Below are 27,896 nucleotides of genomic sequence, written 5' to 3'. Positions count from 1 at the left end.
TTTAAAAAAACATTGCCAGTGGGGTAGCCACCCTTCAGAACATTTGGACAGTTGCTCAGTGACTCTTGGATCAGCTTGCAGTCTTTCCACTTTCCAAGATACGGGGCAAGGAGCAGGAAAGCTCTATGCCCTGGGGAGAATGCCACGTGAGGAATCACCAGTCTTCTGCACCAAGGCTAGCCGATACAGGAAACACCCAATGTCTGTACTAACACTGAATACCGCTGAAAGAAAGACAAAATCATAGAAAACTGACAATGGTGAGCTGGTAGAGACCACCTCATTCTACAGTAGGGACACACCATTGCCCAGGTAACTTGAGTCAATCTCCCAAGGTGACACAACCAGTCAGTGATCAACCTAGAGCAACTTACCAGGGGTCTTCTTCATGTCCACTGCAGTACTCTTTCTATCACTCCATGGTAAGAACATTCCTAACTGCTTCTCTGACTTTCTTATGCAAAGCATGCCCCAGTTTGGCTTAAGCCAAACAATGGCACTCTATCAAGACCCTGAGAATTACAACGCAGGGTATTAGATGAGGGCAATCTTTCCTCAGTGTTCCTGTCTTCCATGGTAAAGAGGCAAGTTTGTTCTTTCCTAAACTTTCTTGATGTTTGGGAACCCTATCTGGGCAAGAGAGAAGGCCTGGCCCAGTTATCTGATGAAGTTAGCTTCTGTCACTGCATCCATATACTGCTGCTCCTATATTTCGGTTGCAGGCACAGAGATGACACAGGAGAAGGTCAGTTCTATGGACCCAACTGGAAAGACAGTTCACTCAGAACTAGAAAATATCTGCATTGTTCAAAGGCTTTAAGTATTCATGCTGTTCTAATACAGCCAAAGGCCTGCCTTGAAAGGAGACCCAGAATGCTTTTTTTGTAGCAAAGTTAATCCCACTGAATGTTTCTTCAATTAAAGTAAGCTCTAAGGGCAAAGAAATAGACAAGTGAATTAAGCCTCAGTGACTCAGCCCTTCTTTCCTCCCCTGTACTTGTCTACTAGCCAGGAACGTGGGGAGGAAATGAGTTAGGTCAAATCTATGCTTGAGCTCCAGGAAGCAAAGAACTAGGATCTATACACGCCCAAGGTGATTCTTCTATAAAATGCTATTTCTTTACAGTGGATCTTCCCTAGCATTTGGCTCCAATGAGTAAGAATCTCACCTTTACAAGTTTGGGAAGAACATGAGTGGTGAGAAAAGTATGGATGTCTAGGGAAAGGCAATTTAGGTGTGGCCAAAGTAGTCTCATTTGCACTAGGGGGGAATTGGGTGAATCACTATCTTAGGTTAGATTCTCTGCTATCAAAGCCAGAACCGAAAAAATTTTAACATACGAGTGATTTGTTGACAAAGTGCTCCGAGGGAAAATGGCAAGAGAGTGAGAGAAGCAGGAAAGGAAAGGGGAAAAAGCCAACCAGGCAAGGGTGCAGTATTAGGCAAAGTCTCGGGCAGAGCAGCTTTAGCTTGAACTTGGAGGTGAACTCTGGAATGTTAGGTTGTCTCAAAGAAGTCCCAACCTGAGGCCATAGATTTTGAGTTTCATAATCTTGTACTTATCAGTTACTGGTAAAGGGCAATCCAAGGAGTATATAAACTTCCAGGCCCTTCCAGCTACCCATGTTTTTTAATTAAGGGCCCCATAATCAGAGTAGTACTCCCAAAACGGCCACAGTTTCAGGCTGTTGGAAGTGAAATATTCCAAAGGCCAGGGCATACATTTAAGAAAATAGGAATCTTTTTTTGAGTTTATTTATTTTGAGAGACAGAGTGCAAGCGGGGAAGGGGCAAAGAGATGGGGGGAGAGAGAATCCCAAGAGGCTCCGTGCTGTCAGTGCAGGGCCCAGTGTGGGGCTCAAACCCACAAACCGTGAGATTGTAACCTGAGCTGAAATCAAGAGTTGGAGCTTAACCCCCTGAGCCACCCTGGTGCTCCAAGAAAAAGCGCCATTTTTTTAAGTCTGCAAACAAACGACGAACAATAATGCTATATGTTAACTAACTAGAATTTAAATAAAAACTTGAAGTATAAATGAAATAAAATACCATTGGTAATTCTGGGTGCCCAAAACAAAACAAAACAACAACAGCAAAACATTGTGCTTAGGGTATCGAGACCTTAAACCAATGGCATGCTGCCAGCTACATTCCCCGAAGTTTTCTTTTGACTTAGAGATTTTTGTCCAAGAGAGTTAGTTGCTTTCAGTTACTAATTTGCAGGCACTGAACTAATGCTCGCACACATACACTTGTACAGCATGGTGGTTCCCACATATAGCATATGATAAAACAAGACTACTGGAGCTTGGCAGTCCCGGGTTTAATTCTTGATTCATCCTTTTGCTAGCTGAGTAACTTTACAAAAGTTACCTCACTGCTAAGTGATTCAGGGACGAGGGAAGTGGTTATGAGGAATAACCAAGTACAACATTTAATCACCCAGTCATAGCACGTGGGTAAGATCTCAGTCAATATTGGTTCTTAAGAATGATAGCAATAGTATAGAATTGTTGAGTTGCCATATTATACAACTGAAACTAATATCACAATATATGGTAACTATACTGAAATTGGAATTTAAAAAAAACAGAATGATGATAGCAATAATGATATATTTTTCATTTATTTATTCATTTATACAACAAGTACCAACAGGCGTCAGAGCGTCTTCCAGGCCAGGACTTAACAGAGGTATTAGACAAAGGCTTTGACCTCACAGAGCTTACATTCTAGTAAGAGAAATTAATAATAAGCACACAAATAAGTTACTACTACAGTGTCAGTTACTAATCAATGCAATAAAAAATACTGAAGCTAGACAAAAATAAAGAGGAGTGGTGGGGTGGGAGATGGAGGTGATTATTTGATGCCGTGGTCAAGGAACATGTCTTGGGGAAGAACAATTGAGCAGGGACCTGAATGAGTCAAAGCGCTGAGACGAAGAAAGATCTGAGGACAGGTGTTTTGGGAAGAGACCACAATAAGAGCAAAGTCCATGGATGGGATATAGTTGTCTTGTTAAAGAAATAGGAAGAATCCAGTGTGGCTGCAGTGGGGTGAAGCAGGCCAGGAGTACTAGGAAATCAAATCAGACAGTGGCAAGGACCAGGCCAGATCATATAGAGCCAAGTAACCCATGGTAAGAAGTGTGATTTTTATTTATTCTGACTGTAATAAGAAATCAGTGTAGGGTCACAGTGACACAGACAGTGACAAATCTGAGTTACATTTCTATTATTTTTTAATACTTTTACATTTTTATTTATTTTAGAGAGAGGCAGAGCACAAGCAGGGAAGGGGCAGAGAGAGAGGGAGACACAGAATCCAGAGCAGGCTCCAGGCTGTGAGCTGTCAACACGTAGCCCCGACGCAGAGCTTGAACCCACGAACCGTGAGATCATGACCTGAGCTGAAGTGGGCAGCTTAACTGACTGAGCCACCCAGGCCCTCTCCTGATTTACATTTCTATAAGGGTACTCTTTTCTCCATATGCCCACATAGGGCACAGGAGCATCTATGCAAATCACTTCCTAGGGACAGCACTGGACCTCACACAATCCCCAAGATCAGTGAGTAAACTAAACTCTAATAGATGTAAACATGGGTCACTCATTCATTTGTGTGTTGCTATATTGCGTTTCAGACAATAATAGTAATGATGTGTAATATTTGCAAAGCAAGTCTACATAGACAATCTCTAACATCAAGATAAGGCTGCACCATCAGAGCATCTTTAATGTTTAGCTCCTCTTATGTTTCTGGTTTCCAGCTTGTACCTCTAGTTTCTCTGCCTTTTTGGAGTATAGTCTCTCCTATCCAACCGCTTTAGTTTGATCTTATGTAATAAGGCTGTTTGGTTTGCTACAAGGAAAATTGCACACTGTTGGAAATTAATTTTTTGATGCATTCCATTTGACAGAAATTCCCTCTATCCAGACACTTGTGATGGCTCCTCACTGATTACAGATTGAAGTTCAGTCTTTAGCTGAGTGTTCTACACCTGGACCAGATGGATGTCTCCAATGTGCCTTAGCTAGCTATGTTCTAACACACCTGCCATAATATAGCTATTCTCCAGTTTCTCAAACACAACACACATAGTTTTACTACCACATCATTGTTTGTATCTATTATTTGTCTCAGTCTTATGCTTCTCTCATGGCCAATTTCAAGTCCCACGCCTCTGTTGTATGGCCTTTCCTGACAACCAACCTTCACTAGTTATTCCCTCATCTGAATTTCTGCAGTGGCTACACTTAGCATATAATCCCTTGGATTACTTCTGATATTCTAAAGAACACATTTATCTCTACAGGCCATCTGTGATCTTCTTGAAGATGAGATCACATTTTACATGTCTTTGTACACCAAGCCCTCTGCGTATATCACTTGACTTTCCCACCAAACTCATCATTTTTCAGTCATGCTAATTTCACACCTCTTTCCACTGTCAGCACACCTGCACTTTTTTATTTCCCTTTTGTAGAATGTACGAATCTAAGCCCACAAACCTAAATGTGTAAGGAATTTATTTTCCTTTCTTGTTATTAAACTTTGACTTAATTTCTACTTCAAGCTCTACTTTTGCCAGTATAGAACAGTCTCAGAAAATTCAGGCTTTGTTCTTCCTTTACCTGGTGCTTAGTCTAAGTTGTAGTGGTGGGGACGGGAAGGTGTGGTACTCAGGTGCATTCAGTCAACTATCCAGTCAGATATTCACTAAGGATTCCATGATCCCATTTGGCCCTTACTCAACCATCCATGAGTTACTTATGAGAGGTTTCTTTCTGTCATGTCAGTGTCCACCCCTGACCCACAGCTGTCTCCATACCAGGCTTAGAAACATGGTAACCTTTCTCATGCTGTTTAGCGCTCCACCTACCAGACTCATGCACAGCATTCATACTGAAGTCTTGCTACTTTCCCAGGGCTCTGTTCTTAGAGCAGGAAGTACAGCTCCTTTCTTCAGTGCCCACCAACGCCTATATTCTCATCTCTTGCACCTCATTAAGTATGATTGGGGAAAGCCTCTCACAGAAGAACAATAGAATAGAGACTTGAATGAGTCGAAGGGCTGAGCCCCAGAGAGATCTGAGCAGTAGTGTTCTGGGAAGAAGCCATAGTCAGAGAAAAGGCTCTGGATGGGAATATATTCTTGATCTCTTGGTGAAGAAAACTGCTATGGTCTGAAGGAAGCCAAATCTTATTGTTTTTCAAATATTTTGTCCCTGTCCAAAATCTCTAAGTTACTCTTAGAGATTTATAACCCGAATCCAGGAAAACACTAACACATCATTTCTAATTCTACCTTGAAACTTCTCTATCTTAAGTCAGCAAGACTAGAAAACCTATTGTTTTGATTAGGTAGGTATGTGAACATATGGATGAACTGCTGGGAAAAAAAAATGATTGTGGGTATAAAATGTTATGTTATCACAATTATTTTAATAAGTACAACACATTTATCTTCCACTTAACCCATCAATTTGGGCGTTAAGTTAGACTTTTTCCTCTTACCCAACATTGGTCTTGTGCATAAATCCAATACCAAAGATAGCTCTGTGGCCTAAAATTAGGTCCAATATTGACACTAAGCCCCCAGAAGATTCTGCTTGAGAGAAAGGTGTGAATAATACATGTATTATACATGTACATAATTCAAAGTAGACGGAGATAAACTTTAAACAGAGAAGACATAGTATGATCTAGACATTCATATGAGGAAGAAATTAATCCCGTAGCATAGCTTCTTGTCTTCCATAAGGCAGACACAACTGCCTACATATTCAGTAGGCATTTGTTGTTCATGATGATAATGACCTTGGTGTCCATTTGAAGATGAACTTGTAATTTTCTATTTTTTCTTAAAGCAGGAATCTGGTGTTGTTTATAGTGCGGAGCATAGTATCTTTTCAAAAGCCCACTGCCTAGAGTTCTACAGATCTAGCACTGAACATGGGCACAGCATTCATATCCTTGTCTATAGATATCATACACCTGTATATTTTTCACAGCAATTGTAGACAGCGGGAAAAATAAAGTGCTTTTAAAAAAATGTTTTATTCTTATTTTTTATTTTAGAGAGAGAAAGAAAGACCACAAGCCGGGGAGGGAGAGAGAAAAAGAGAAAGAGAGAAGGAGAGAGAATCTTAAGCAGGCTCCACTCCACACTCAGCACAGGGCTTGATCCCATTATCCTGGGATCATGACCTGAGCCCAAACAAGAGTTGGGCGCTCAACTGAGTCACCCAGGCACCCCAAAAGGTCTTTGTTCTAACAAAACTCACATATAATAATTCTTCAACAGGTAGAAGTAAAGCGTCTTGAGAAAAGGACAGCATGTTATAATTTACACAGTTGCCGTATGGTCTGAGGGCTACTCTTCCTCCTAAGCATCAAAGCTCTCTAGTTTGACCCTCAAAATTTACTTTTAACAACCACCTGAGCTCTTGATTTTATTCCTACCAGCAGACATTAAGAATACACCATGAGCCATAATTTAGTTATAAATTAAAAACTAACAGAAACAGACACCAGGGACCCCTCATTTTTTCTCTCCTTCCACAATCATATATTAATCTATTTAAGGGGCGCCTGGGTGACTCAGAGGGTCAAGCGTCTGACTCTTGATTTCGGCTCAGGTCATCTCACAGTTTGTGAGTTTGAGCCCCACGTGGAGCTCTGCTCTGACAGTGTGGAGCCTACTTGGGATTGGATTCTCTCTCTCTCCCTCTTTCTCTGCCTATCCCCTGCTTGCACTCTATCTCTAAATAAATAAAAAAACAAAACAAAATAAAATAAAATAAATAAAATAAAATAGAATTATACAAAACATGGTATTAGGTAACTACCCAAAGGAGCCAAAGTGAGATTCTAGAACTGCATCAGACCTTGTATTCACCCCCAGAACATTCATAATCTGATTTACAAAATAACCAAAGACAAATAGAGCACTATGTGATGAAAGGAATAACTAGTGCAGTCTGCTTGGGAAGCACCGGGAAAGAAGTGACTAGCTCTGCCTGAGGAGGTGGGAGAAAGCTTTGGTAAGGAAGTCACATTTGCCCTAGATACTATGGAATGAGTGGGGACTTTCCAGGCAAAAAAGGGAGGGAATGCTTCCCAGAAGAAGAAAACAGAACCTGCCTCTCTCAGGGAAGTGAATGTTGCCGCGACAAACACTGAGGCTGGATCTTGGGGTGCGTGGGTGTGGACAAGAGTGACAGAAGGCAAATCTGGTGAAGCTGGTTGAAGGCCGCTAAGATCACAGAGGGGCCTGTCCGCCAGGCCCTCGAATTCGCTATGAATAGAGAGCAGCGGAATGTAAGCCTGTAAAGGAGAATCTTCGGAAGCTACTGGAAGGAGTGAGGCCCTCTTGGAGCCGAGTGTGAGAAATGTCTCTCTGACAGCCTTGTGGAGACAGAGTGGAGGAGAAGAGGGGACTGGTGAAGGTACTAGTCGAGGGGGGAGAAGAGGGACAAACCTAATTTCAGGAACCTCCTAAGAACCTCTGCCCTTGCAGGACGTGGTGGGAAAGCCCTAAGTGTCTTAACAAGAATCTCACTCTGACCCTCGTTCTATCCATAGCACCAAGCAGCTCAGGGTAACCGTTTCCTGTATGCCATCCACTTCTGATGTCCACAAACAGTAGAGATGTTTATGGACCATCTCTTCGTTACTGGCTTTTGTAGGATTGTGCTTTTTTTTTCTTTCCAGCATTTTCCTCATATTTGGAATTATTCTTTCACATGTGTGCTTATTTGACCACTGTCTAATGATCCTCCCTAGACTCTAATCTCAGCAAGATCAGCAGTTTATGCCTGTATTTGGTCATCACTGTCTGTGCAGGTGAACAGGAAGCCTGGCATGTAGTAGACACTCAATAAATGTTTGTTGATAGAATATTGACTGAAATATTGAGAAACGGTTGAACTGACAGCATTCTGCTTGGGAACATGTTTGGCTTTTCTTGTTTTTCAAAATGTTAAGCAAAACATTCAGTCTGTGATTTAATTACTTTTGAATCAATTTTTCCCCTTCAGATCCCAAATTTCCCTTCAACACTGCATGTGAGCACTAGTTCAGTACATTAAATTCTCACTCTGAGACTCACTTGAAATGAGAAGCAAATGTGACCAAATTATTTTATTCTCTGGACTTAAAATTCCCAAATAAAATTATACCAATGGCATAGCCTGCCTTTGATTATCAGTATTTCCTTTTCTTTCTTTCTTTTTTAATTTTATTTTCTTTTATAACTAAAGAGGACTTTTTTTTTAACCTAGGGCAAGCAATTTTTCAATCATGACTTTAAATTTGATGCAGTTCCATTAAGAAACTCCATGCATGTCCTACATCTAACAGGCATACACATAAAGAGACAGTCAAAGCACTTCATTAAAGGCAGAAAGATTAAGGCAAAGGATTACACAACAAAACCACCCACATTCAGTTTTGCAAATCTAACAGCTTGAATCATCACCCGACAGCAGCCTGCATTCCGTTCCAACTCGTGGCTTCAGCTTACCGCTCAAGACCCAAGAAAGTAAAATATTAGTATTGGTGACCAAAAAGGCAGGTGTGTTTCTCTTTCCTTGGTTATTCTTAGCGCTGGAGGCACCGATTATTTCTTGTTTTTGATTTAGTAACACATCTCTTGGGAGGTAATTAAAGAACTGGCACTAATCTTAAGATCACCAAAGAAGAACACTCGATCCTATCGCTGGCTTGAGTCTCAGAAATGAGGGTTTCAACCAGCCTTACCCGACCCCGCTGACTCAAATCAACAGTACCCTCCACGATGTTCATCTCATTCTTTACCAGACTCTTCTCTCAAATACATTTTTCTCCTCTTCTACCTTTATTCATGTTGTTGCCTTAGCAGTGGTGCTCTCCTGGAAATCTAACTCGTTCTTTACCTGCTCCCTCAAATACTACCTTCGTGTTCTCCAATATCATTCTAGGCAAACTGTGTTATTCCTTTGTCTTCTTTCCTATAGCACATGGTTTATGCACTGTTAGCCAGTCTTCCTACTCTCAAGCATTCCACTCATCTGTTCGTTATTTACCTGCTATTAGACTGCAAGCCTCTTTAAGTCAGAAAAAGTCCATATGCATGGCCCTACCTACAATCCAGTTAGTGCCCTAAATAATGTTGACAGGTGATACTAAGTGATGAATGAATGGATTCTAAAAGATATTTGAGGGGCACCTGTGTGGCTCAGTCGGTTGAGTGTCCGACTTCGGCTCAGGTCATGATCTCGCAGTTTGTGAGCTCGAGTCCTGCATCGGGCTCTTTGCTGACAGCTCAGAGTCTGGAGCCTGCTTCAGATTCTGTGTTTCCCTCTCTGTCCCTCCCCGCTCATGCTCTCTCTCTCTCAAAAATAAATAAACATGAAAAATTTTTTCTTAAAAAGTATTTGAGAATCTTTACAATACTAGATAAAGGTACAAGAAGATAATTAAATTAAAAACAAGAAATATTTGCTATAAGAAGAAATAAAATACAGAGCAAGGTCAATATAGTTATTGTACTTGAACATTAAGTGAACATGAACTTCCTGGTGACCAGTGGAAAAAGAGAACTAAGGATTACATTACTCACATGACTTGCTTAGGAGTCAGAGGAAATTGGAATTAGACCAGTCCTCACAAAGATTGAAATTGAGCCTCAAGTTATCACAATCCCTCAGAGACTTGAAATAATCTACCTAACATCTATCTATGAGCTAAAAGAAAATAAATATCCTTCAGAATAAAAAATATATATACAGAGACACAATAATTTTAACACACAATGTCAAGCAATCAATTCAAAATTACTAGTCAGTCCAGGAATATGGTAAAATAATGGGGAGAGGGGGAAAAAAACACTGTAAAAAAATTGCCAACAGGTGAATCACATTTAAAAAAAGTATTTTCTTAAAAAAATTAAACAGATTAAAAAAGGATTTTCCAAAACTGACAAAAGGAATTAGCCACAAACTCAAAAAGCTCTGTTTTTTTAGTCAGGATAAGTACAAAAAGCAATCACCCTCAATCACATTAGAGGAAAACAACTAAAGAAAAACAAATAAAAATCAGAAAGAAAATTTTAAGAGCTTCCAAACAGACACATTTCTTTCAAAGAAGTAAAAAACTGATAAGGTAGCTCTTCAAAGGAAATGAAGAAAGCCAGAAGACCAGAGAATGATTAGTACTGGAAACAAACTAACAGTCTAAAATTTTACACCAATGAAAGTACCTTTAAAAAGTACATTAAAAACAGAAAAACAAATTTCAAATAAATACTGCAAAAATTCACTGGCAGCAGACATGCACTAAAAGATACACTAACAGGCCTCCTGTGGGCAGAAGGAAAACAATCATAAACTCAAGTGCAGGAAGGAAATTATCCTAGAGAGAAATGTAAAGAAGAGAAAATAAAAACACTGGGAAAAGTAACTATGTAGGTACGTAGAAATGAATACCATCATATAAAACAATACTGGTAATATAAGGAGGGGTTTAAAATATATTAAAATACTTGACATGTATATTTAAAAAGGCTTAATGGGGAAAATAGAATGTTAGTGGCCTCAGTTTCTCACATTTTCTGGAAATGGACAAAACACAAATTTTGAGTAGGCACTAATAATTCAGAAGTTCATGTTGTAATCCCTAGGGTAGGCACTAAAAGAATAGAAAGATAATTTGTAACTCAGAAGTTAATGGAGGAGAAAATAAAATGATAACTTTAAAAACGATTAATCAGAAAGACGACAGGCAAAAAGAAAAAAAAGGAACAGATGGGGCAAACAAAAAAACAAATAGCAAGATGGTAGATTTAAACTTAAAAATATCAGTGATAAATTGTCTGTAAACAAACCACATATTTCAGATCTGATAAAAATAAAGATCCACATTCAATTTATGAGTCACACCTTACACATAAATATGTAGAGAGGTTAAAAATATAAAAAGTGGAAAAAGATATAGTATGCAAATATTAACCAAAATTTACCTAATCTTATTCTATTACTATCAGACAAATCAGGCTTTAAGGCAAAAAGCATTATTGGAAGTAATAAGACATAAAAATTGTAACAATTATACACCTGTCTATACCCAAGAGCAGTAAGACTACAAACTACAAACTATAAAACTACCATCAATGTGAAAGATTTAAAACCTTTTCTCAGTAACTGATAGATAAGCAGACAAAAGTCAGTCCAAATAGAGGTTTGAACCATATAATTAACAAACTTGACCTTAATATCTCAAAGTATTAAAATTATAATATAGGATATGTTCACTAAGAAAAGATACTGCATAGTATATGGTTCTATATTAATTGATGTCCTTCTCACACAACTCATGGACTAAATGAATAAATCATGATGTAAATTACAAAATTCTTTAATGGTGTACAAAAATTCAGCATATTACAACTTGTACGCAGCTAACACTGACAAAAGAAAAAAAATGGCTTTAAAGGCATGCACTAAAAAAGAAGAAAGGCTGTACATCATAATTTAAATTTTCATCTTAGGACACTAGGAATATAACAATATGTACAAATGCCAAGATGCCATATGAAAAGGGGTTTTCCGAGAAATACAAGTTTGGTTGAAGATATTTAATCAGTATAATTCATATTATACACAGAATAAATGAGAAAAGATTATCATTTAAACAGATTCAGAGGTAGCATTCAACAAATCCCACACCCATTCATGACAGACTCTTCTCAAATTAGCAATAGAAGACAATTTCTTTAATTTGATGAAGGGCGTCCAATGGAAATAGAAGATAATTTTATACTTTATGGTAAAGGAGAAACTGACAAAACTGTACTGGTTATAAAATATTTGAAGAAACCTTTTTTTAAATTTCTGCATATAAATTGGCAACAATGAGCTTCTGTTGTAGTTAAAGCCAAATGAACACTTTACTTCACTGGGAATATAAACTGATGTAAATCAATCAGGAAATCAGCTAACCAACATGTTCGAGGAGACTGAAAATGATCATTCCCCTTGACCTAGAATTTTCACATCCTAGAATCTACTAGAGGATCTTATCATAGTTATAGGCAAATATTTATGTGTAGGAAAGTTCACTGAATCATTTGTTTTTATTCATAGAACCATATATTGAACCTGAACTTTAAAACTGTGGTAATTAAGGTTCCTTTAAACTTCCCTTCAGAGAACACAATTTACCTCCAAAATTATTTAGAAACTCAGTTATTCCCTCCTCCTTCCACAGACAGAAAGGAAAGGTGTATAACAATTTTCTTACTTGTCATTTTGTTGTTGCTGTTGTTTATTTTTTTAAATTTATTTAATATCATTTAGTGTCAAATTGGTTTCCATACAACACCCAGTGCTCATCTTAACAAGTGCCCTCCGCCATGCCCATCACCCCCTTTCCACTCTCCCCCACCCCCCCATCAACCCTCAGTTAGTTCTTTGTATTTAAGAGTCTCTTAAGGTTTGCCTCCCTCCCTCTCTGTAACTTTTTTTTACCCCTTCCCTTCCTCCATGGTCTTCTGTTAAGTTTCTTAAGATCCACATATGAGTGAAAATATATGGTACCTGTCTTTCTCTGATTGACTTACTTCACTTAGCATAATACCCTCCAGTTCATCCTTATACTGACAAAGAAAGTTCCCTCTAGGTGGCAAGACTGGTCCAGGGAGGCTCACAGCTCCTAAGCAGAAGGACAAGTATGCTTCTCCAGGAGTTTCAAAGAGAACCATCTTCTATGAAAGTAGAAGTAGCTTGGAGTAGCTTGATCAAAGTTTTTGTCCATTCAGTTCAGTTAAAGCATTGATGTGACAAGTGCTAACCAGAAGCTAAGATCTAGATTTTACCAGTTGCACTTTCTTGGTTAACATGAGGGTCCTTTTCTCTCCATATGCTCTTGGGACCATTTTGTCTCACTTCTTTAAATTCTGGGCACTATCTCAACATAGTGGCTTACATTTTTAACTAATGATTTTCTTTCCATCATCTTAGGGTGTTTACAGATATGTATAGTCTATTGAATAAAATAACTTTATAATTTTATAATATCAAATAATATATCACATACATACGTTAATTTTATAGCATTGCTTATCACTTAATGTGAGCTGTAGGCTCAAAGGACTCAGTATCTATCCTCGGAGGTATTAAAATCTTTCTGGAAATCTTACTCTAAAATTATAGCAACAACAAATGCTAGTAATCAAAATAGTTACTAAGGAGATGTTGGTCAAATTGCAGTATTATTGTAGAATGGAATATTTTTCATACAACAGTTATGTTTATGAACAAAGACTGGGAGAAATTTTCGCTATTTTGTATGGTAGATGCTCAAAAATATTTGATTTTTTATTTCATGTATCTTCTAATATCGGCATAATACTACATACACAATTTGTATGCTGTTTTTTTCCGTTAATCGCCTTGAGTATATCTGTAAACATTCTTTGAAAACATGACTGTCAAGGGACTATATGATATTTCATTATATGTTAGTAAAGAAATTAAGACTAACTACAATAAAATATATCATGCTGGTCTCAGGTTAAATAGATAGCCAATGTTTTTCCAGATTCTACCATATTGTTAAAAAGTATCAAAAGGATTTTCTCTCAAAATTCACATCTGTCTTGAAAGAAAGAAAAAAAGAAAGAAAGAAAGAGAGAGAGAGAAAGGAAAAAAAACCCACTGGGAAGCAAATCTCTAACTCTCCAAGGCCACCAAAGAAGACTCCACTGTCTCTATTATAAAATAATCGTATTTGCACAGAATTAATTGTACAGAATGAATTTACAATGCCCTTTTCTACTGAGCATATTGTTAGAAACTTACAATAACCTTGTTTCATTGGTGTGATAGTAATTAATCCCACTTTAGAAATGAAAAACTGAGATCAGAGAAGTGACTTACCCAAAGTCACATGGATAATTAATGGTAGAAACATGGCTCCCTTCCTCTGACGATAAAATTCAATAGATGTTTTTTTTTTCACTATTATCTTGTGATTTGCTATGGTATTGTTCTATATTAAATAGAAAACACCAATAATGGTTTTGCATAAGAAGCATAGAGCATTTCTTGACTATACAGAACCAGTACTTGTATATCAACGTAAAGACTTATGGTTTTGAGGCAGTTCTGGTTTTTACCAAGTTTGTGTAGCTGATCCTCAGACATATTGAAATTCTAGGGGGAATATTTCTAATGCCTCAACTGCCATACTTTCAGGAGTGTTGTAGGTTCTTGCTTTACAACAGAACTGGTAGAAAAGCTTTAACAGATTGCTGAATCATATTCTAAGTCTCAGTGCAAGAAGTCACTACATTGCCAATCCGACGATGGACAGCACTTTGAAAATTACACTATGCGATGCTTCTCTAGCTTCAATGGGTATAAGAATCACCTTAAAGAGCTCTGAAATGCAGATTCAAATGTACCATCTCTGATTGACCATATCAGATTCTCTTCGGTTTGGGTTTAGAATCTGCATTTTAACAAGATCTCCAGATGGATTTAATGCAGGTAGTCATTAGAAACAGTTCTCTGCTAGATTTATTTTTAATACGGAATGTTTGACAAAGTAGGAAAAAGGCTTCAGAGTTCGAGCGTTCACCCACAAAGATTAACTTTCGCATAATCATGTCCTTTTAAGCATGGACACCACTGTCTAACTGCTGTCCATCATTCACCTCAGGGAGAGCATTAGCTTAAATAGAATAAGGTGTCCACTTAAAAAGAGGATGTTGGCTGCAGACTAGCTGTGTGACCTTGATACCTTCAGTAAAATGAAGGGAATCATCTACCTGGACCAGTGCACACAGCAGTTATGGCAATGAGATTGGATAATAGAAGTGAAAAAGCTTTGAAAACCAATTCCTACAATGAAAGCTTATTCATTGAATTAGTTCTCAAACTCTGCTTCAACCTGGGAAATCTTTCAGTTTCTGGCGTGTAGGCATTAGTAATTTTTAAAAAGTCCCTAGGTGGTTTCAAAGTGCAGCCAAGATCAAGGAGAGTAGATTAGATCAATCTTGCATTTTTACCTTCTTGCACGGTTCAAATTCATTAGAAATTATCAAGCATTGATAAATTACTGCTATAAAATCAATTCATTGGATTCGTGGGACCAACTCCATTCTTACCACAAATCAGCGATGTTTTATGATGGGCACGGGCACAGCTGCCAAACAGCCCATTTTCTCATTGTCTTTTCTCATAGTTTTAGGTACTGACTGAAGTTGGATTAAGGAAATTGGCAACCAAGTCAGTGGAGTCTTAGGAAAACAGCTGCCATACTGTATATTGCCACAGGGGAGAAGATCAACCCTTCATTTCTGGGAACGCTTAGTCACAAACCACATGTCATCAGCCTTACCAACCGCTCAGTTCCATTTCCCTTCAGGTGAGACTGAGTCACTTTTCTAGAATGATGACAGCAATAGAAGATGGCGGTAAGAAGAAATGTGTTACCAACACGAGGATAAGGATAGCTTATCTCACTTAATTTATTCAATGTACATGCCTCTGGGTACAATTAGTTCAGAAAACCATTAAATTATTCAGGCACCAGCCTAGATAAGGTCCTTTACCTCATAAAAGATTCATTTAAGTTTAAAGGAGGGAATGGTTTGTTTCTGATAGAGATCAACACATAATCCCCAGCCCTATCTTGAAATTAAAAAGAAGTACCATGTGACTGAAGGAGCGTGTCCAACCAGAATGACCTGGCAGGAGAATTTGGTCAGCCTTCTGAGAGTTTCAAAGACCAGTAGGACTTGCAGCATTGCTCCAACCTCCTTTGTGTTCACCCTCACCAGAGCATCAATTTTACAATCCACCACGCTTGCTGTTCTGGAAGCTTGCAAACATCCCCAACCCCTTCTATCACCACCACCACCACCATTAATTTTCATTGCAGCATCACAAAATGGCCACTTTCTTTTCCATATTCTTTTAAAATTTAATCCCTTACTAGGAATGTGAAGAGCTGACATTGAGTATAGTCTTAATCCAGCTACATAACTGTTAGTAGTTTACATACTGTCTCTGAGTCTCATTTTCCTCATCTGTAAAATGGACCCAGCAATTCTGATTCAGTAAGGTATTGGGAGCCTTGACTGTCATGCTAAAGTGAGGAAGCCACTTTCTAAACAATAAAACTTTCCAAATGAGCTGATTATTATCACTATCAAGACATCCAGATGCCCAAGGAGTTTCTCTCTCCATTTGGAATATTATCCTTTCATCTTGTCTCCTAAAGAGGCCCCGGTGTGTCAGGATCTGAAATAGAATGACACTTGTCTTCAGAACCCTATGGCTCCTTTCGTGCAAGGTGAAGTTAGTGCCCTGTAGAACAAGAACTCTGGATAATGTCAGAAGATCTGTGACTTACTCTTTGTTGTTATTACTAATTTAAGTTTTCTGACTTCCTATCTTCTCACCTGAGAAAATGGGGATTAAAAGATCTATCTGAACCACCTGTTTTAGGATTTACATGGGAAAATGTATATGAAAGTGCTCATAAATAATACTTTAAAACTATGCAAACATCAGATTACCATGCAGGATAATGGTTCTTAAGCATGATGGTTCTGCTTAAGGATGACCAGACCAATCTCTGAGATAATCATTTCAACTATTTGGATTTGGGTGATTATAATATTGAAATTTTAGGATCCAGATCTGGGGTGGTGTAGAATCAAAGTCAGTCACCCTTGAATAGTTCCAAACCCACCTTCATGGACTGACATGCATACCTTCTGTCTTCACCAAGTCTGGGTTTCTCCTTCTTCCCTTGCTTCTAAGACACACTCCTCATTCTCCATCATCTCTGTTAATCTCTTCTTCTCTGACATTATTTTTGTTTTTTCTCCATGAAAGTAATTTTTAACACAAGCTTTTGTCTTTAATCTTTTTATTCTTCTCTTTCTACACTTTTTAAAAAGAGATGCTTACTTAGTTTCATAGCTTTGACCAAATATGCATCTATTAGGAAGATAACAGCCCTTGTGCAATATACAAGTAACTTCTAATTCCCCGTCTTTAGTATTTTAATTTCTCCTTATTTCTACTCCCACAATTTAAACTCCCTGGTAGACATCTAGAATTTCTGTTAGCACTAAAATAAATAAGTAAATGAAAGCGTAAAACAACGCTCAGGATGCCTAACCCAAATCTTCTCCCACCCTGACTTTTTTCACCTCTTGCTCTTCTGTTAGTGCTCCTACAGTTTTCCAGGCTGTAAATGCATTTTTAATTTAAGTGGTTGCCAAATTTTGACAATGTCTCCTCCATGATATTTCCCAGACACATTCTTTCCTCTGTACTCCCCCTGGAAAAAACTTAATTATATCATCGCTACCTCTCCCTCAGATTACTGCATAGACACAGTTAGATCTCCCTGGCTCCAGAATCTTTCCATCTTATTCATCCTAGTCAGATGCTGTCAGAGCACTGTTCACAGCAAACTGGGGATAAAAGTATGATGATTTGATTTGCTGATATTATCTCGAAATTTTTTGCATCTTCGTTCATGAATTTTAACTACCTTTTGATACATAAATTTGAAACTGCAGTTGTAACTATACCACGAAATTATTTCAAGTAGTTTGCAACTCATTGTGGATGTGTTTATCCACTAGCCTGTGAATAACTCAGGAAATTAACTCTCATGCTTGTCTTGGATTACTCCAGAATGCAGCAAAATGTGTGACGTAGAGTAATACATTAATAGATATTCATTCAGTCAATTGACCAACTGAATGATTTATCATATTATAATTAAGTACATTTAGACCTCATTCTATGCCTAGAACTGGGTTAGCTAATGGGGACTCAAAGGTGAATAAATCTGGACTCTGTCCTAATGGACATCACCTGATATTGTATGAGTCACAATAACTTAGAATTATTATAAATGTGAAAAATATCCTAATTTCAGAGTATTATAAAAACGGGCCAATCAGCAAAATCCTTGTTTCAAAGCTAATCCTCTACAATAAAATAGCAAGTTTTCCAGTAGGTATTCAGGTTATTCAAATAGCACAAATTATAAGTGATTATATGTATCTACTCCAGAAATAAAAGGATTAGAGAGTGAAGTTAGTAGGGGAAATGAGTGTGGGATTTTTCTTTACATTTGTCATCACTCATTTCAATTTAGTTCTTTCCCAATCTCCCCACTTCATCACTGACTTTCCTCTGAACTCTATAGGAAACAATGACAGGGATACTCACAATATGGGTAAAGTTCTGATAAGTATTTGCAGCAACAAAGGTATGACAAATGTCCATTGTTGGTTTTTGTAATTCAAGGGCAATAAAGAGCCTTGTCACGGAAATCTGAAGAATAGAGGCAGAAAGAAAGTAGTTACTTAAGAATTAAAAAGATAATGGGTGGAGCTAGCTGGTTATAAAGATATGCCTTCATTCAGGATGTCATTTGCCGAACAAATGTTTACCAACTTCTTAGTGTGTGCTAGGCCTTATGCTAAGTACATCAGAGATGAATAAACCATGGCCTTCACGCCTTCATGGAACACACAGTCAGTGGAAAAGTGTAGGTATACACATAGACAGCTAGCAGTATCTAGCATCACAGAGGTGCTCTGTCAATACTTATTGATTGAGCATCCGTCACTTGCCAGATACTGTTCTAGGTGCTTGGGATATAGCATTAAAGCAAACAGACAAAAGTCCCAGCCTCCAAATTACTTCTCTTCTGACAGGGGAAAATTTTAATGGTACTGAGAGAGAGAAATTCTAATGCAGATAAAATGGGAAATACAGGTAAAATATTACTCGTGTCCTAGGAATGAGAGTGCAGTTACGTTGAATTAGGGAGAGTCAAGGAGGATGAGCCAACACTTACAGTCCCAATTTGTGTTGTTTTCTTTTCTTTCTTGGAGATTCAAAGGAAATGCAATTCAAGCAGAAAAGAACAGTGAGTCACAGCCTCCATGAGGCAGGCAGGTGCGTGTGTCGAGGATTGTCAAGCCTTTATTGTGGCTGGGTGGGTTGGGTATGTGGCTGGGAATATGGAGACACAAAGTTGCAGAGTTACCTGAGAACCTAGGGACATGAAGTGCATGACTATATAGCTTGGATTTTGTCTTAAAGGCAGAAGAAGGCTATCACTTCTCGGCCTTTTGACTAAGGCCAAGTGTAAAGGCAGAAGAAAGCTAATGGAGATTTTGAAACAGAAAAATAATGTTATCAGAATAGTGTTTTCAGAAAGATGGATATGCTATTGTCACTGAGAACAAGAGAAAGGAATTGGAAGCCAAGGTATCTGTCTGTTCATTTAAAACACCAAAGGGGTGCCTGGGGGGCTCAGTCAGTTAAGCGTCCGACTTTGGCTCAGGTCATGATCTCACAGTTCATGGGTTCGAGCCCCGCATCGGGCTCTGTGCTGACAGCTTAGAGCCTGGAGCCTGCTTCAGATTCTGTGTCTCCCTCTCTTTCTGTCCCTCCCCCACTCTCTCTCTCCAAAAATAAATAAACATTAAAAAAAATAAAACAGTGAATAAACGTGTATGTGGGCCTGTTCTAATCTAAGAACCAAAGTTGATGTTGGCCTCCATGGGCTATGCCTCAAAGCTTGTGATCTTGGAAAAGGCACCAAGATACTGGAGAAGAATATTCTGGAAAAGTATCAATGCCTACTTTGACCTTTATAAAGTTCTACTTTCTCTAGGCAATAAAGTAATCATTTAGGAAGATGACTTCAGAGTCCCCACCATTACTGAGTCATGGGCAGCAATGGGTCCATGCCCAGAAGAATGTGTTAATATGATGACTCTACCTCTCTGCTCATATCTGCCTCAGAGAAAAGGGAGGGCATTGTGATCTCCCAAGTATCTAGCTCCTTTTCATCTCAGCAGTTGTTTCTGCACCTTATTATTATTATTTTTTATCTCTTTAGGCTGAAAAAATAAGAGGGAAGCATGGGGAATGAGTAGAAGAGATCACAACTCTGCTCATGATGGTTATTCTCAGGAGAGAGAGAAATGGAATGGAGGGAATATAGACAAAGTAGTGACAAGCATTTAACTATCTCCCAAGATGGCAAACAGGAAAGTTTACACCTCCTTACATACGCAAGGCCAGAGTAAGTGGGGAAATAAGAAAAACAAAAACAAAAGATAAAACACAAAGAATAACAACATTAAAAAACACACAAACACACAGATGGCTGTTGAGTGGTTCCCAGCCAGCGTAGTGTAAAACTCTACCAAATAATTAAGTTGGCAGATGGAGTGGAAGAATCACCCAAAGCCAGCTTAGGCTAGGCTTCTGACAGCCTTGAAGAAAGAGCATTCTAGAGCCTTGACTGAAAGGATATGGATGGAGTTTTTTGGGGGGGTACCTCATATTGTTCAATTCCTACTTTTTCCCCCCTTTCTTTCTCTCAGTTCACTGGACTACTTTACGAATACCACTCTTCCGGTGGGGTTTAGGTGCAGAGAAACTTCCATGACAATTTTAGAGAATGAGATGGCCATGGAGTGCTATAGACTATTTAGGAAACAGTAGTAACTTTCAAAAGCTGGATCATGTACTCTGTCTTTGTTGTTCCTATCTATTTATGCACATTGTCTTTCTGGTATGCTTTTCAGTGTGTGGTGAACTTATAGTCATTCTGTTAAGACCCAATTCAGCTTTAACTCCCATGTGAAGTTTTCCTTTTTGCTCTCAGCCTAAACCTCCTCTGATGTTGTAATTCCTTGACTTTTGTATATATTTTCATTTCTAAAATTGTAAGGCATTTTACTATTTTATGGTCTATCTTTCCCTCTAACTAGACCTGAGGGCTAGGGCTATCTGATTCATCTCTGTTTTCCCCATAACAAATAACACAGCCCTTGATACATTAGAGGCAGACAATATACACTAATAAAATAAACAAATGAGTAAATGAGCTGATTGATCTCTTCCCTTCTCTTTCTGTCACTGTACATGTAACTAGTACTTTCTTGAGCGCTTTGAGGACCTGCCACTCCCGTGCACTATTTTTGTGGCTGGTCCCGTGGGAATTGGCCTGGCCTTTGCCAGATACATCTTCCCTTTATTTTTTTGGCTGGAGAGTGATCAGACCTGGGTGTTGGAAGTCAGCTCTACCACTGAGTCACAATGCCTCTGGGCACTGTGGTTCTACTCCGTGTGAAAGGTCTTTCTGCAGCATTCTTACAAGGTGAGTTTTCTAATTAGCTTTCCCTTATAAGGTGCCAGAGGGGACGATTGGTCAGCATTGGGGCCCACAGATGGAGAAACAGTGGCCAACAGACTTTGCCTGAGGCTAATGGGTGGGCTGAGGCCTCGCAGTTAACACGTGGTGAGAATGGAATGACTCAGTGCTCTGTTTCCCACCCTGGGTGTCCTCACCCAGGAGCTCTCTTCATTTGGCCAGGAATGAACCTCAGGAACATGGAACAGAGTGATGTGAGTCTATGACTGAGCTGTTGGCTACATTCTGCATTAGTACAGGGATATGCAGGCTAAATGACTTTGTCTTTAAATGGCTAGAAGGGTACACTATGCTTACTGAGTAGCCTCTGAGTCCCCTAGATTCTTTGCTTGGGACTACTCCCCAGGAAAAGGGTACCGCAAGGCCTAAGAATCTATAAAATGGTAGAGAAGCTGAGTAATAACTGAATAATCTAACTATTGTTATAGCACAACTCTTATGCATTATACAGCCTTATGAAATATGATGTTTAACTAATATCTCTTTAGCATAAAATTAATAAGTTGTTTGGAGTGTCTGGGTGGCTCAGTCAGTTAAGTGTCTGACTCTGGACTTCAGCTCAGGTCATGATCTCATGGTTGGTGAGTTCAAGCCTTGAGTCAGGCTCTGCACTGGCAGTGAGGAGCCTGCCTATGATTCTCTCTCCCTCTCTCTCTCTCTGTACCTCCCTTGCTCATGCTCTCTCTTTCTCTCTCTCTTTGTCAAAATAAATAAAGTTAAAAAAATACGTTGTTTTGTGCTAAAAACTGCAAAACATGAAAAAAAAAAACAAAAAATAAGTTTACTTATAATCCCACCATTTAAAAATAACTACTGATGGAAGCCGAGTTGGCCCAGTTGTTTCAGTATCTGACTCTTGATTTTGGCTCAGGTCATGATCCCAGGGTTGTAGGATTGAGCCTCGAGTCAGGCTCTGCACTGAGCATGGAACCTGCTTAAGATTCTCTCTCCCTTTGCCCCTTTCCCCTACTCTCTCTCTCTCTAAAGTAAAATAAAATAAAATAAAATAAAATAAAATAAAATAAAGTAAAATAAAAAAACTACTGTTGAATTTAGAGATTTCTACTTTAGATATTTTTGGCGTATTTCTTCATAGCCTAGAAAATGGATAATTATAATCTTCATTTTATGGGTGAGGAACTAAGCCTGTAAGGTCCCTGGAAGAGTAGTTTTAAGAATGGAAAGATTAAGTCATGTGATTATTTACTGTGATACTGGCTATATCTGAAAATTTCTTTTGATCCTCAGTTTTTCTCTCCAAAGAAGATAAGAGATTTCAAAGCCAATGTCAGTACTAGCTCAAAGCCCTAAGATGAAAGCTGATTTTTATTTTTTTAATGTTTATTTATTTTGAGAGAGAGAGAGGGAGGGAGGGAGGGGCAGAGAGAGAGAGGGAGAGAGAATCCTAAGCAGGCTCTGAGCTATCAGCACAGAGCCTGATGCAGGGCTTAATCTCATGAACCGTGAGGTCATGACCTGAGCTGATACCAAAAGTTGGACACTTCACCAATTAAGCCACCCAGGCATCCTGGAAAGTTGATCTTCAAATTCTGAATATTAGTGTGATGGAAAGTTCATATATATTCAATGGACAAAGACACAAGCTAAATTCACCTTTAACTTTAGACATGTTACCAGGGAAACTATGAATTAGGGGGTTGTTTTATGGATTAATTATTTACCTGATCCACGTCTTTTTTTCATTTGGTCCCAAATTTTTAGATCTAAAAAGAGGAGGCAGGAGGTACCTCAAAAGACAGTGAAAGGAGGGTATCGGCTATCATTTTGATCCAGGAAATAGCCAATGAATGGATCATGACATCATTAGCCCCGCACTAATACCTCTAGTGTTAAAGGTAGTTTTCTGCATTCAAATGACCTGACATCTCATGACTTGAACCCCTGTATTCTGTGGGGCTCACACCCTCTCCTCTGATGCCCAGACATCATTGCAAAGGAACACCCCCTGAAATAGGCAAAGTGTTAAGGAGATAGGAGGATGTCCACTCTCAATCAGAGGAATGACGCCCAACTTCAGTGCATAGGTCTCCAGACTGGGAAAGTGGCAGACGTAGGAAAAGAAGAGGATTCCCATTCTCTTCTTTTCATTGCTGGTCTGTGATCTCTTGAGATTTTTTTTTCTTTTACCAAGTATTTATTTTGGCTAGAAGTTGCATCCTATTTAGGAGGAGCTTTGATTCTGAGGTTGGGGTAGTGGTGGGGTGGGGGGCGCAGAAGAACCAGGGTAGGATGTGGAAGCAGAGGGCCAAGCCTGGCAGTGTTGGCTTAGTCCTGGGCTCTGGGCTCTGGGCCCAGGGAGAGAGAAAACTTTTCCATCTACTACTTGGTGTATATCCAAGTTTAAGGTGAAACGCAACAGGCTCTCAGGGCAGAAGTTCCATTCAGTAATAAAGGCCAGGCGTTAGCTGGGACGTTCCTCATGTTGTATCATATTGCGGATTGGTAGCAAAAGACCGAGAACACATCAAGTATATAATTTACAAAAATACCCAAACACCGTTGTTTTAAACCAAACTCTGTGTAGGAACAGTGATGATGATGATGGGGGTGATTATAATTACTACTATCCAGCGTGTTCTGTATGCACTTGACATGCACTATTCTGTCTACAGCCCTACAAGGATCAGTATCACTTATACTGTTGCACAGGCGAGGAAGATGATGTTCATAGAGAAGGTGAGCAACTCTTCCAAGATCACCCAGCCAGCAGGTAACTTGGCCAGAAGGTGGGGTTTTCATAGCCTGTGAACTTCCTTCCATTACTTGCCGTCCCTGGTTTTGTGTGTGAGCCTAGCGTTTTGGTCTGTTGTTGCTGGAGCCTCTCAGCAGAGAACACAGGGTGCAAAGGCTGGGGTCTCTGGAGGCTTCCACACCTAAAGCACCAGGGCTACTTATCTCCAAAGCCCTCAGGAGCAGATCCAGCTTCATCGGGTGGCAGAGATGGATGGCGTTTTGCAGCACAGGCTTGCAGCCTGAGGGAGAGCAGGAGCCCCAGTAAATTACAAATTATTTCCTAAGGTATCCAGGGAGGGAAGAAAGGCAGGGGCGGGGTCCCAGACTGAAGGGAAGCAGTTGGCGGGGGTGGGGGGATGGGGTGGGGGGGGGGACTGGGTTAAATGCTGGAGGCCCACAGCTATTTCCTGTATCTGTCAGGGCAGATCAGAACTCACTTATCTTCCTTCAGCCCAAAACAAGTACTTGTTCTATTATTATTTAGAAAAGAGATTATCTTTAGACAAAAGTGGCACCAATATCCTGCCACCCTGATTAAAAGCAGGATGAACATGAAATGATTTCTCGATCCCTTAGGTCCCATGAAGCCAGCGTCCCCAAGGGAAATGGCCCTCTCCCAGCTGTAGTCCAGCTCTCCGCTTTTGAAGCCGCCTCTAAACCTGTTTGCATTCAGAGCTCCGGCAAGATGCGTGCCCACGCCGCAGGCTGGCCCAGGGAGGCCGCTCAAGCTGAGACCGTGGCTGGCTTCCCAGGGGCACAACCGCGACAGTTAATTACATCAGCCCAATTAGCAGCGGCACCCACCTTGTGCAAGCAAGGCTCACCTGCAGTCCGATCCACGTCTGGAAAAGGGCCCTGGGGCCTTGGTGGGGAGGTAAATGTTTAGCAGTGACCTTCCCTCAGAACCCTCTTGTCTTGGAGATAAGTGAGGGAACTGGAAAAAGACCAATCTCTTACACCACAGTCGGCTAAGCAGCCTGCTGATCATAATGGTTTTCAGATCATTCCATTGGGTAGGAACACAGTCTTCCCTCAGAACCTACTGAATGATCAGAGGTGGAGCTTTATCAGATTTCTGCCTTCTGTAATGAGGCCATGTTTGCCCTGCCTCCGTGGAACACGGACCAAGGACAGGGCCCTGTCGGTGGAGGTGGGAGGTGGGCCAGGGAATAGCACAGCTGTTTTCCTTGGAGCCGAGCTTCCACTTTCCACCCTCACAGGGAATCAGAATCCTGGGCTCAAAGACAAAACCTAATCGCCCACTAGCTGCTCACTTTGAGTGAGTTGCTTCAATTCTCGGATTGTAAGCAAACTACAATGATGGAGAACACAGCCAGGCTTGGCAGGGAGCTGGATGGGGGTGCGGTGGGGAGGGCATGGCTACAAAAGGCAGCATGTGGAGGGCCGTGGAACAGTTCTGTATCGCAATCGAGGTGGCAGCGGTATAACCGGATGCATCTGTCAGGACCCATAGAACTGTACGCTGAAACGAGTGTGTAAATTGACAACATACATTAATTTCTTTTTTAAGTTTTTACTTACTTTTGAGAGAGAGTGAGACAGAGCGCGAGTGGGAGAGGGGCAGAGAGAGAAGGAGACACAGGATCTGAAGCAGGCTCCAGGCTCTGAGCTGTCAGCACAGATCCCAACGTGGGGCTCAAATTCAGGAACTGGGAGATCATGACCTGAACCAAAGTTGGATGCTTAACTGACTGCGCCCCCCAGGCGCCCCAACATAAATTTTTAAAATGTGATGAAGTCTTCACAGGTCAGGTACGAGGATAAAAATGATAAAAGTTTTGAGAGTACCTAGCACAATGAATGGCCCATATATATTCTAAATATATATAGTGTTTTTTTTTTCTCTTCTTTCAGAGGATTTTTTTTCCTCATCCATAAAATGGGAATTAAAATATTACTTCTTATAAACCTAACAAGTCTTTTCTTCTTCATAAGTCTGGTGCAATGATCATATTCATGAATGCAAATACTTTACCAGGGCTCAAGTTGTAGCAATTCATTCATTAATTCATTCCTTCCTTCACATTTTTTAAATTTATTTATTTATTTGAGAGATAGAGAGAAAGGGGGATGGTGCAGAGAAAAAGAATCCCAAGCAGGTTCTGTGTGGTCAGCACAGAACCCAATGCGGGGCTCAATCTCATGATCATGACACGAGTTGAAATCGAGTTGGATGCTTAACCGCCTGAGCCACCCAGGCGCCCCCATTCATATTTTGTAATGCCTTTGTTGTGCTAGGTCCTGTTGGAGGTACTGCTAGATCAGCATAATAGAGCCAATCCCTGCCCTCATGCAGTTCACAGTCTAGGGAGGGAGACAGAGATGAAAACATCCGTGTAGTGAGTGCGACATGTGTGAAATTCCAGTGGCTGTGGAAACATTTCTAAAGGACAGCTAATACAGACCTTACTTAAATATTTTCTGAAATGAGATTTAGAAGACAAGAAGGAGATGGGCCCAAGAAGCATCAGGGGAAGAGGAGGGGAAATGTAGGCTGAGGAGACTGTATGTAGAAAGATCTGGAAGTGAGGGAAACCAAGGCTCATTTAGGAAAAGCGCATCTTTCAGTCTGGCTGGGACTGGTCCAGTTTGAAGATTCAAGTCTGGGCCCAGGAATGGGGTGGGGGTGGGGAGCACTAGATGACTATTAAGGAGACTTCTAATCCCATGAGTATATGTTTCTATGACCATCTTTGGCTCCCTCTTTGCACCCACTTGTAGGCAACCAGGGCCTTCATCCCCTTTTCCCTTTAGGCGTCTGGATCAGAACCTAAGAGAAGTCTCTCCCTTGAGGAGTATGACATTGTAGTTTCCCTGCATCTGCCTTTGCATATCATGAGCTCCCAGCCGGAGGTTTTCACCACCAGGTGGGAGGTGGAAGGAGTCATGGGAGGGATTCAAATCCTCTAAGGCTGCAAGATGATGTCAACCCAATTACCAGAGATGGCACTATCTGCTTGGAGATGGCCCTCAGGTATCTGCACCTGTGTGGATCTGGGTGGAATGCTTTGATGTGACACTTGGCTGGCAGAAGTTCTGTTCCTCTCTGCCTCTTCTTTCCTCTCCTGGAAAGGAAGCAGCATCAGCACTGGGACAAAGTCACAGTTACCTTAATAGCAGCTGCAAGGAAATCGTGCAGCTTTGGGTATTCTTCTGAATTAATGCATGAAGGCAAGGACTGTTGTTCCGCTATATCGTACCATGATGGATAGACTAGTCGCTAAATAATTCTGGGTCATTTGTAAGAAGCCTCTTCCCCCAGCCCAGCCCCTAGACCATCTCAAACTTCGCTGCCCTGGTGCCCTCAATCCTTCCTCTAGAACCCCTGTGGCAGCCTCACAGTCTAACAATTGATGGGTTAAAAGCTGCCATGGTGGGCCTCCCTCAGCATGTTATTTGTTCTGATTGCTTAAGGGACACTAGTTGCCATATATTGTAAATGTCACCTCTCTAAAAGACAAGACAACTGGACAAGTGACTGACTGACTTCCCTGGGCAAATCATTTCTTCTTTCTAGGCTTCTTTCTGGGCTTTAAATAAAACAAAAAATTATTATCTTATTATTAGGTATGTGGGGTTTTTAGACTTGCTGATTTCTATGCTTTTCCCTCTATGACATTCTATGCTTTTGTAAACTTATGTAAACTCCTGAAGAAATTCAGCATCCTGTATCTGTGGTCTGGCTAGTTGCAGTAGTCATCCAGAGGAAGGAGTTGATAGTCTGCATCTGATCTGAGTAAGAACTTCTCAGAATCATAGATTCATAGCACTTTCAAGCTGGGAGCAACTTGGAGTTCACCCAGCAGGCTATTTGGAATGTGCCCCACACAGCTCTAGGGAGACCACAGAGAAGGATGAGGGG

The 27,896-nt window shown here is 40.1% G+C and overlaps 2 long non-coding RNA genes across 2 annotated transcripts; one reads left to right on the top strand and one right to left on the bottom strand.

The window, feature by feature from the left end:
- Positions 1–25,334, bottom strand: LOC123611093. Its single transcript, XR_006718428.1, has 3 exons — positions 24,838–25,334; positions 13,924–14,035; positions 1–224 (listed from the first exon to the last, which is right to left on the bottom strand). It is a non-coding gene; the product is annotated as an uncharacterized LOC123611093 (long non-coding RNA).
- On the top strand, positions 21,327–24,839 carry LOC123611094. Its single transcript, XR_006718429.1, has 3 exons — positions 21,327–21,453; positions 23,893–23,956; positions 24,590–24,839. It is a non-coding gene; the product is annotated as an uncharacterized LOC123611094 (long non-coding RNA).
- Positions 25,335–27,896: the final 2,562 nt, after the last annotated feature.

The sequence above is a fragment of the Leopardus geoffroyi genome, chromosome C2 (genome assembly GCF_018350155.1).
Source record: "Leopardus geoffroyi isolate Oge1 chromosome C2, O.geoffroyi_Oge1_pat1.0, whole genome shotgun sequence".
NCBI classification, from domain to species: domain Eukaryota; kingdom Metazoa; phylum Chordata; class Mammalia; order Carnivora; family Felidae; genus Leopardus; species Leopardus geoffroyi.
Note: the sequence above shows the minus strand (reverse complement) of the source record. Positions and strands in the feature narration are given on the sequence as shown.